The following is an 11377-nucleotide window of genomic DNA, read 5'->3' on the forward strand; positions in this document are numbered from 1 at the left end:
TTCTGCTAAGGGGACAGGACACCTTCACCGCATCAAAGGGACGATGGATGGGATTGTGTATTGTCAAATCTTGGGTGAGCACCTCCTTCCCTCAGCCAGGGCATTGAAAATGAGTCGAGGATGGGTATTCCAGCATGACAAGGACCCAAAACACACAGCCAAGGCACCCTTAAAGGAGTGGCTCAAGAAGAAGCACATTAAGGTCCTGGAGTGGCCTAGCCAGTCTCCAGACCTTAATCCCATTGAAAATCTGTGGAGGGAGCTGAAGGTGCGAGTAGCTACACATCAGCCTCAAAATCTTGCTGACTTGGAGAGGATCCGCAAAGAGGAGTGGGACAAAATGCCTCCTGAGGTGTGTGCAAACCTGGTGGCCACCAACAAGAAATGTCTGGCCTCTGTAATTGCCAACAAGGCTTTTGTCACCAAGTACTAAGTCATCTTTTGCAAAGGGATCAAATACTTATAATGCACATCAATCTCTGACTTTTTTCTTCTAGCTTTCTCGGGGTTTTCCTGTTATTCTGTATCTCACAGCTACACTAAACCTACCATTACAACTATGTTCTGGTCATTATTTCGTCAGAGGGCAAATGGGCAAATTTAGCAGAGGATCAAATACTCCCCCCCCCCCCCGCTGTAATTGGTCACTAATGCAAAGGCTTTGAAAGGGGCTCTGCAGCCGTTTAGGGAAAGTCATTTGAGTCATGGGACCCCCCTGCCGTTGCCAGAGATGCTCTGCTCTGGCAAATCTGCATGGCAGTTTCACATAAAAGGAAACCTAAATCAGGCACAGGACAATCCCATCGCTTCTGGGTAGAAGGGGCTCCCTGTCTGCTACTCTTCCTAATCTGGGCATCCTGACTCTCCATTAACCATCCCCATTCTCATTCTTTACTTTTTATATAACAACCAATTTAATAATTTACCCATACTTGAGGTTACATTGGATAACTCATTACATTGGACAACTCATTACTGCCACGCTTCAAACAACAGAAGCAAGTAGAAAGGTGTTTCCTGCTTGGCAGGGGGTTGGACTCGATGGCCCTTGTGGTCTATTCCAACTCTATGATTCTATAAGATGCAGCCACCAGTCCCTCAGATGTCGCTCAGCCACCCGAAATTCATTCTTTCTCTCCTTTATATCATTTTTAAAAAATTAAATTATTTCAAGTATATAACAACAACATGCATATATGTAGTACATTTCCAGTCTTGTTTGTTTCGATTTGCAAGGCCCTTGTCCAAGGCAGGCAAAGGCAGGTTCATGTTATTGTGAAAATGGATATAAAGGGAATGTTCATCTCTTCTGATGATATTGTTGGAAGATTCAGGGTGGATAGAAGGAAAGGCCTTCATGCACCACATAGGTAAACTGTGGAACTCCCTTCCACAGTAGGCAGCGGTGGCCACCAAGTTTCACAGCTTTAAAAGGACTGGACAGATTCATGGGAGAGGAGAGGGCTGTGGATGGATATGCTGAAACCAGGGATGGGGGCAGTTAAATGACTCCCCCAAAATCCCATGTCGTCACCATAGCCTCTAACTAAGGCCAGGAAATGACCATTTACCCAAGCACCATACATAGACAACAACAAAGCAGCTCAAAAGCAGTCTATAAAATTGGAGCAATAAGCAAATATTGTACTATTTCCTCTGCCTATCTAATATAGAAAACTGTAGAAACTTCAGATAATCGCCAAAATTCTGTGGTTTGACAGATTTCCTTGGTTCCAGCGGCTAATGACTCCTACTCCATAATCCCTTAAGGATAAGGTCACATACTCCTTGCCCCTCCACAAGGTGTGAACTTAGCCACACAATAGGAGGCAGGAGGCAATCGAGGGCAGCACTTACCCAGACAGAAGTCTATCGGGATGGTAGATTGAATCCTGATACTTTCAAAGGAGCAGCACAGGAAAGCCTTGCAGCTAGCGGGATGTGTAAATGCTTTTATTCTTGGGAAGCACGTACTTAAAAGGAGACAGGAACAAGGATGATGGAACAGGTGGGTGATGGGCTCATTGTTCTACATGCCAAACACTCCTGCTTTGTGACATACTTGTGATGTATCAGGGATGCTGTTGAAAGGTGTATTATGGGAAATGGGGGGAGGTCTTAAAAGTTCGCGGATTATTTTTTGATATGTTAATTGGATGTTTTTTATTGGAAAATTAATAAAAACGATTTAACAAAAAAGGTTCGCGCAACCCCATACTTGGGGTTCCTACTCTTGGTGTGTTTGAACCTTGTTTCAACAAATACAGATCAGGTCTACTGACTGCTTTTTTTGTTTCTTTAACTTGGCTGGAGACTCCTTTTGCTGACCGGAGGGACTTGCGGGAAGTGGCGCCCCATGAGCTGGGCAGCAGAGTAAATCTGCGCCCCAGGATCTTTTCCCTCATCAGCTGCTAGCCAGGACAGCTGTGTTCTGCCTGCACAGCCAGAAGCAGCAGTGCTTCCGAATACCCATTGCTGGGGAGAGGGCTCAAGTGTGTTTTTGTGGCTCACATTTAGACATATGACATGCAACAGTTACGCAAAATGAGAATTAAAGCAACGGAATGTGCTCCGATAAATGTTTCTGAATATGATAACAAAGTTGTGTTAAAGTATATATCATAATCATTACAGATAGGAAATGATGTATATTGTGTATGCTCAAATTGTTGAGCATGACTAAAATGTATTCTGTATCAATAACAATTTTAATGTATAAGAAGAAAGGGAAATTAGAATATATACTTCATGCCCACCAAACTGCTGTAAACTATTCTGTTCTGCCATATGCCTTGTTATTCATGTAATCAATAAAATCAGACCAAGCTGCATAAAAATGGTCGTTCCTTTTGGCCTCTTGCCGCTTCTACTTTTTGCCTCTGTTTTTCCAATAACGCTGTTTGCCAACTTGCATTATACCATTGATCCATAGTCAACCATCAAGATGCTGGACTGGAAGGGCCATTGGCCTGATATAGCAGGCTCTTCCTGGGTTGTCACCGGGGGGCTGTTGGCTGCGGGTTTCCAAGAGCATACCAAGGAAGGAAGGGGGTCCTGTGGCTGGATTTCTCCACATAGCTAATTTCTATCTGATTTAGACATTTCATGTAACTGGTGGTGTAACTAATCCATAACATGGCTCCTTTTAAAAATTTTCACCTATGATCTTTTTCTTTTACTTCTGTATTTTTTCTATGTTCTTTTTCCCGATATCTTTCATTTCACTCCTTTATTGTGAATAGCATTTTATAGAGGTATAAATAACTGTAAATATGAAAAGAGACAAAGTATTCTCTATTTTTTTTTCCTTGGTTATATGTATTTTCTTCCTTTTGTATTTTCTGTTGTTGTAAATATGTATGTTTTCTAATTTGTACTTAATAAAAATTTAAAAATTAAAAACAAAAACAAAACATGGCTCCTTGCGTTTTCCATTGATTTCAGTTTAGGTTGCCCCACCCCGGTAAAGTCCAGCAATTCCCTGTCCCTCCCCCCTTGTCTCTTTCTGCCCTCCTCTTCTGCCCCCCACATAAAATCCGGCGCTTGGCCTTCCCAACCTTCTCTTGGGCTTCCTGGGTGTATCTGGCCTCAGTCGGGGTCAGGGCAGAGCCCTGGTTCCGTCTGGTTCAGCCAGCAAGGTCTCCTCTTCCAAGAGAAACGCTTTGCTTTTCTCCTCTCTTTAGATACAACAAAGAAAAACGGTTCTAATAAACTCTTCCAGGTGTTGAGAAAACATAGGCTCTCTTTTCTTCACCAGCAGGATTTATTTACTGCCTTGGGAAGAAAGTGATGCATGTTGAACAGATCCAGAAGAGGGAGACATGAGACCAGAGATCCAAATTAGGAAGGAGGCCCGTTAACAAACGCACTACCTCCTCTTCATAAGTGCTGGTTGTGTACCTTGTGTTCCCAATGCAGCAGGCTGCTCTGAGTTCCTGTTGCCCCATCTCAAAAAAGGACATCCATGGACCTGAAAAACCCATTAAAAAAGGCAGCCCCCAATCATCAAGGGGGGGGGTGTGTGCCTTTCCCTCCCTGTGAGTATTTCCACTCTTAGCAGGGCTCCCACAAGGCTAAACCGTTTTGAGCTTTTTAATTTGATAGAATATATTCTGTTTACTTACTAAATATGTGTACCACCCTTCACCTGAAGATCTCGGGGCGATTCACAGGATAAAAATACGAGATACAAACAAAAGACATAATAAAAACATGAACCAAACTCCTCTACCTTCTATTATGTTACAACGTGGGGTCACCCTGTGAAGCCAACTTGGCAGTAGGTGCTCAACAGATAAAAGTAGACACACACGTGCAATACACAATTAGCCTACAGAATTCATTGCCAGAAGATGAGGCGATGACAGCTAGCATATAGTCCCTTGGAAGCCGAACGCCTTGGGAGTCAAACATTTTGGCTCCCGAATGCTGCAAACCCCAGAAGTGAGTATTCTGGTTTGCAAAATTCTTTGGAACCCGAATGTCTGACACAGCTTCTGATTGGCCGAAGGAGCTTTTTGCAGTGAATCGGAATTAGCACCTTGGTTTCCGAATGTTTTGGAAGTCAAATGGACTTCCAGAATGGATTCTATTTGACTTTCGAGTTACGACTACTGTGAAGAATGAAGGAGCAGGAGGCAAGGCTGCTGAGCAGTGTCACAGGGAGCTGGCAGAACACGCTACTGGTTAAATGGAACCTCTGTATTCAGGGGCACTACCCCTGAGTAGGGACACAGCAGGAAAAGGCCTCACTAGCAGTCTAGTCGCCTCTGATACAGAAGAATATCCTCGTAAGCAGGACACACCCTGGTTCGAATCTCTTTTTGTTGTTGTTACTTCAGGTCCTGTCCACTGTTCTACCTCCATCTATTTTAAGAGATGTCAAAATCAAGGATGAGCCTGAGGGGTTGCACATCCACCATTCTTCCTTGCTCCTACAGATTTTTTTGCCATGGTTCACCACTGTTGATGCTGAGCCACGCTGCTCTCCCTGCCAGGAAATGGGGTCTCTCCCACCTAAGAAAAAAGTACGTCTTAAAGGCAAATAATGTGCCAATTCACACGTGCTCGCTGTAAATGTATCTTAGTGCTACAGAGCACAGCCGTCCTGGCTAGAGACTGATGGGGTGGGGTAGGAGCTTTTGATGGTGTTCAAGACTTAATCTGGAGGGTTTTTTGTGCTCTTTTTGGAATTATGTTTTGTATCTTTATTGTTACACGTTATTATGAAATTACCTGGGGCCTGTTTAATCTTACCGTATACTTACTGAGATACTTCATTTATTATTGTTTACTAGCGGGCACATGTATATATTAGTGTAGTTTGTGAATTTGGCCCCATCACACCAAGAATCGGGTGAAGTCATGCCAAAGTCACATTTCAGACAGCCATCGTGATTCAAAATGACTCCTGGCTTCCAAATTCGGTGTGAAATTCATTTTAATGTAAAATCACCTAATCTGCCCATTCCCAAAACAATATGCAAACACAGCCGTCTTTCCAAATTTGCACTTCTCTGAATCCTGCAGTGCGGTTTTCTTTCTTTTTTAAAAATTAGTTTTTATTAAGGTTTTTTGTGTTACTAAGAAAACATAAACAGGGAGTGGTACATTGTCTCCATATTTGCAGTTTTCAAGCCAAGCAACATACTCAAAAATGAGTATGTTAGGGGAATATGTACATTAAATTAGCATGCAAACTGAATTATAATAGGGGCTAGTGCTTGCAAAATGTAGGCAAAACTGCATGCAATAATTTGTATTATGGCAGGAATGCACACTAATATGCTGATGAAAAATTGCAAAAAGATACAGAGATGTGCAAGAACTGAACTGAAGATTGGGAAGGGGAGAAAAGGTGGAAAGCTAAGACTGATTGATGGATCCCTGCTGTTACACACCAACAGAAATGCCTCTGTTAAGAGTTTTCCCTCCTTCCTCCCCCTCCTTTCAGAGCTACACATCTCCATCTCAGCCAAGTGTCACATTTTTAAGACTAGAGGAGTTCGAATGCAAAGCAAACAGCTCTTTCCAGTTGCCAATGTTTTGTTCTTTCTTTATCCTGAGCTGCGTTGGCAACAGCAACCAAACAGCTGAAATGAAATCAGTTTGATCTATTTAATCTACAGGAGACACTGGGACAAAGCAGGCGTGTGTCCGTTGTGCTCTGATTTCCGCCTCTCTCCTCTCCATCTGCCGTCAGAAATTTGGGTTTTCTGCCAGCCCCCTCGCATGCAGCCTGGACACGCATCCAAGCCGTTTACATCCCCAAGGCTCCTGCTCATTGACAAGTGGCTTGCGGTGCCCCGGCTGGCTTGGTTGAGTGCCAGAGGCTTCGCTGCCGTTGCCGAGTGTTGCTTCTCGGGGGTCGAAAGTAATCCAGGCATCCTGGCTGGCCTTGAAGTTTGACTTCAAGCCAGGCATACTTACGCACCCACTTACGTTGTTAACCCACTGCTTTCCTTGCTGCCCGATTCCACAGCAGCCCGACCAGATGCATGGCTAAGGCTGGGGGAGAAATCCAGCTCCGTGTCTAGTTTGCATTGCTTGAACCAATTTGCAAAGTGGAACACAGCTGTGCTTTGAAATTTGCACTTCTCTGAACTTTGCGGTGCAGTTCTTCAACCAGTGCACACACAAAAAATTATTAGTGACAAAAGAATACAAAAAGCGTTATATAAGAGAAATACTGCTTTCTTAAGCGTTTTTAAGGACTGGTTGGATGAGAGATGGTTGAGTGCTGGGGCGTCAGATGGTATTTGGGTAAAGGAGCTACTATGATGTATCTTTTGCCATATAGTGTGTGTCCTAATGGAAATGCTCTTGCAGACTCTTTGGACTGGTGAAGCATCACTGAATGATGTCTGAAGAGAAGAAGAAGAGGAGTTTGGATTTGATATCCCGCCTTTCACTCCCCTTCAGGAGTCTCAAAGCGGCTAACATTCTCCTTTCCCTTCCTCCCCCACAACAAACACTCTGTGAGGTGAGTGGGGCTGAGAGATTTCAAAGAAGTGTGACTGGCCCAAGGTCACCCAGCAGCTGCATGTGGAGGAGCGGGGAAGCGAACCCGGTTCCCCAAATTACGAGTCCACCGCTCTTAACCACTACACCACCCTGGCTCTCGACCAGTTGGGAATATGGTGTGAGCCTTTGTACTTGAACCCCAAGGGGAATTTACCCCACAAGACTCTTGCCCAGAAAGTTCTGGGTGTGATATGCAGGAAAACAGCACTATACAAGGCAATAAATACTCTATCAACACAGCTAAGACCTGATTTCTCCAGAGGAAAAGGAGAGAAGAGGCAGGCTTGTGATACTGCAGATCTTTGCATCAGTCAAGTTTCTTTTCCCTATTTCCGCACATTGTTTTGCATGCATGTTTCTTTAGTTCATATCCCCAAACCTAAAGTCTGAAACCAGAGCAGCGCTTAAGAACGTCATTACAGCAATTCGCACTCAGGTTTGCATTCACTTGATAATCCGTGTTAATCCTTGTCATGTTTGTTATGTTGCTATGGAGATCAAAATCGCCATGGTGAAGTCTTCGGAAACACATTTGCCGTCAAATTTATGCTCGTGTCATAAATTTGGGGGTTTGGATCATTTTGATAATTTATGTTACAATGTGTGTTGTGCATCCGAAAATTTTTACACATCATTTAGGAAGACAGGCGAACTAATGCCAGTGTACTGGAAGAAGCAAAGATCACCAATGTTGAAGCAATGATTCTTCAACATCAACTTTGCTGGACTGGTCATGTTGTGCGGATGCCTGATGGTCGTCTTCCAAAGCAACTACTCTATTCCGAACTTAAAAAGGGAAAGCGTAATGCTGGTGGTCAACAAAAGAGGTTTAAAGACCGTCTCAAGGCAAATCTTTAAAAATGTAGTATAAACACTGACAATTGGGAAACACTGGCCTGCGAGTGCTCCAACTGGAGAACAGCCTTGACCAAGGTGTCATGGGCCTTGAAGACACTCGAACTCAGGACAGAAGGGAGAAACAGGCTAGGAGGAAGGCACGCTTGGCAAATCCACACAGTAGAAGAAGAGTTTGGATTTGATATCCTGCTTTATCACTACCCGAAGGAGTCTCAAAGCGGCTCACATTCTCCTTTCCCTTCCTCCCCCACAACAAACACTCTGTGAGGTGAGTGGGGCTGAGAGACTTCAGAGAAGTGTGACTGGCCCAAGGTCACCCAGCAGCTGCAGGTGGAGGAGCAGGGAAGCGAACCCGGTTCCCTAGATTACGAGACTACCGCTCTTAACCACTACACCACACTGGCTCTGTGTGGGAGTGATCAGCTCCCGTCTGGAAACCAATGTCCCCACTGTGGAAGGACGTGTGGATCCAAAATTGGCCTCCACAGTCACTTACGGACTCATTGTTAAAACCGTGTTTATGGAAGACAATCTTACTCGGTTACGAGTGATCGCCAAAGAAGCTTGCTGTTGTTTGGATCTGGAAGGCACCTGGAGGGCTTTCTGGTGAGATTGCAAAGCAGCATTCCTCGGGGATTTGGAGCCACGTGGCCTCAGGAACAGCCCTTGGGACTTTCCCAAGACCACATCCGCTCTCTCCAGGTTACACCCTCCGGTGAATAATGTGATTGTTCTTCTTTCTTGCGGCCAGGCAGGATGAAGAGATGTGTGGGTGTGCAGAGCAAACCTCACGAGTCTGGTGTGAGCGGAATGCAGCTATTGTTGAGGAAGTTAGGTATGTTCAGCTTGGCGAAGAGCAGACTGAGGTGTCACCATCTTCAAAGATCTGAAGAGAAGTTGGAGCAAGAGTTTTCTGCTGCTCCAGCAAGGAATCAAACCAATACATTCAAATGCCAAGAATGGAGATTCCGGCTGAACATTAGGAAGAGCTTTTTGAGGGCAGGAACTGTTCAGCAGTGGGGCGGACTTCACTGGAGATTTTTAAGCAGAGGCTGGATGGTCATCTGTCAGGGATGCTTTAGCTGTGATTCCTGCATTGCAGGGGGCTGGACTAGATGAGCTTTGGGGGTCCCTTCCAACTGTACCATTCTAGGACATGACAAGGTTTTCCGCTTCTTGGATGGGAGTCCATTGCAGACATGTATGGAAAGTAACGCGTTGCAGATTGGGAGCAGCTGCCTCTGGGTGTGTATTTGGAAGTGTATCTCGTGCGTGCCGAAACAGTCAAAAGATACTTATCCCAGCTTAAAGGCTAACACGTTTATTACAGCATGAGGTTTCAGGAACTCAGTCCCACTTAGTCAGATGCATGAAGTGAAATCTTCATTGGCAGGTATATAAAAGAGAAGTTTAAGGTGGGAGCTGAATAGCAGTGAGGTGCAAAAAAGCACAGTCAGTGATCATTAGGGCTTAAATTAGGTTTACACACGTTTCACCATTTTAAAGTATCAGATTGATGATCATTGCTGAGATTCTCTTATTAACACCCGTAGTGGAGCAGGGAAACATTTGCAGGAAATAGTCTTAGATGACACAAAATATACCCTGGCATTCAGTTGCCAGCTAATTAACACATCTAGTTTGATTTTTTTAAAAAAAACACATTTGTCTCTGTTTAGCCGACAATTCTTGGTTTTCAACTTACTGGTGAATCCTGGTTCATATTTCATTGCTACACGACAGCATCACAATCTGCAAGCGGTGAGAGACGGGGTGTTCCAGGCACGCAAGTTCGGTTTACTTGGAATGAAGGTCAGCGTAGACTATGGTGTCTTCAGTGTTATATGGGCTTATTTGAGTTTATAAACAATCTGGGGGGGGGGGCTCACAACATTAACACCCCAACAGATCATACTTCTCCATTCGTCACAGCTTTGGATCCAGCAGAGAACAAGCAGGTCTCTGTGTCTCCAGCTTCCAACCTGTTTCCAGCTCAGCTCACACCCCGAAACTTTGGCTCTTCTACCTAGCAGCTGGGTGAGGGGTGTGGAGGAAAACCCCACCCATTAGCCTGGAGGGCTTCACACCTTAGCTGTAGCTCTGGCAACCTGGCTCCCTCTTTGGGGATGCTGATGAGGCTACTCGAGTGGCCAGGTAAACTCATTTTCTTACAAAGAAACTTGTCTGGCCAAATCAGCACCCACTTCTGTTAGACTGTAACCACCACTAAGTACAGTCATACCTCATCTTAAATCCGCTTCACGTTACGTTCTTTTAGGTTACGTCCTGCGGCGACCTGGAAATACCGGAAAGGGTTACTTCTGGGTTTTGCCACATGTGCAGAATGATGTCACGTGCATGCACAGAAACGGCGAATCGCAACCCGCGCATGCACAGACGTGCCGCTGCGGGTTGCGCTCTTTTCATGTTGCGAACGGGCCTCCGGACTAGATCCCGTTCGCAACCAGAGGTACCACTTTACAGGACCCCAAGAACTGGGAGGGGATCAGGGCATCATCCTGACCGCACATGCCAATCTTGAGCTGAGCCTGGGAAGCCAGTCTAGTGCCAGTCTCTTGGAACGGCAGCCCAAGCAGGTGTGGGGCTCTGCAGAAGATGGAAGTGACGCTGAGCTCTGTCCAAAGTCAACAGCAGCAGAACAAAGAGGGATTTGCAGCAAGACTCTCCTCCTCTTCCTCCTCCTCCTCCTCGTTCACTGTTGTGTGACATCCTACGGAAGTTATGAGAGACTTGAAAGGAGGACCTGAGGTCCCTTGCAGACAACGCCTCGGTCTTGGCCTCCAGGATGAAAAGGACTCCTGCCAAAATAAATCCCTCTGCAAATCTCCCCTTAACACCCATTTCCCCAAGGCACATCCTGGCGAGCAAGATGCGTTTACTTTCCTGGTTCTGAGCCGAGACCTGACAGGGTCACCGTCGGCCACATCTGTTTTCCATGTATCGGCTCTCCTTGTGCGTAAAACAAGGGCGGGGGGCGGGTGTCTGATATTTACAATGAACAATGTCCCTGCGAGGGAGAAGAAGAAGAGTTTGGATTTGATATCCCGCTTTCTCACTACCCAAAGGAGTCTCAAAGCGGCTAACAATCTCCTTTCCCTTCCTCCCCCACAACAAACACTCTGTGAGGTGAGTGAGGCTGAGAGACTTCAGAGAAGTGTGACTGGCCCAAGGTCACCCAGCAGCTGCATGTGGAGGAGCGGAGACGCGAACCCAGTTCCCCAGATTATGAGACTACCGCTCTTAACCACTACACCACACTGGCTCTGGTTTGGTTGGAGTGGACAGAAGAACGGAGAAAGATGCCTTAGACTGAGTCAGATCTAGCTAAGTATTGCCTATGTTGATTGGCTTTGGCTCTCCGGGGTGTCAGGCAGGATTTTCTCCCAGCCCTACCAAGATATTTCAGAGGGGATTGAACCCGTAGCCTTTTGCATGCAAGGCAGATGCTGAGTTAGGGCCCTTCCCTACACCAGGA

Source organism: Podarcis muralis, chromosome 5, assembly GCF_964188315.1.
Source record: "Podarcis muralis chromosome 5, rPodMur119.hap1.1, whole genome shotgun sequence".
NCBI classification, from domain to species: Eukaryota; Metazoa; Chordata; class Lepidosauria; order Squamata; family Lacertidae; genus Podarcis; species Podarcis muralis.